The following is a 474-nucleotide window of genomic DNA, read 5'->3' as shown; positions in this document are numbered from 1 at the left end:
CACACACACACACACACACACACACACACACACACACACACACACACACACACACACTCACAAAACCGCAAGAGCAGCGAGAGTGGTCTGAGAAGGCTCGCCATTGTTTTAGCACATGGGAGTTTGGGAGCTCTTGGGATCTAGATCAATACTGAAACCCGCGTGTCCAGCGCCAGAGACCAAAGACCACAATGAACAAGGCCACTACACTGCACTGGACAAAATGGACCCGTAATTATGTCCAGGACTAGAAGCCTTTTATCAGGACTCAATGATTCATTTGCCGCGTTGAGGAGGCTAAAATAAGGACAGAAAGAAAGAAATTATTAAACACACACGCACGGACCCACACGCACGCACACACACACACACACACACACACACACACACACACGTAGTTCTGAATTAATCAAATTGAGCGTGGTGCATGGTGTCAGACATTTTCCTTGCAACAGCTACTCCACTGCTTTCAGA

Source organism: Littorina saxatilis, linkage group LG1, assembly GCF_037325665.1.
Source record: "Littorina saxatilis isolate snail1 linkage group LG1, US_GU_Lsax_2.0, whole genome shotgun sequence".
NCBI classification, from domain to species: Eukaryota; Metazoa; Mollusca; class Gastropoda; order Littorinimorpha; family Littorinidae; genus Littorina; species Littorina saxatilis.
The sequence above is the reverse complement of the archived record's forward strand: the minus strand, read 5'-3'. Positions refer to the sequence as shown.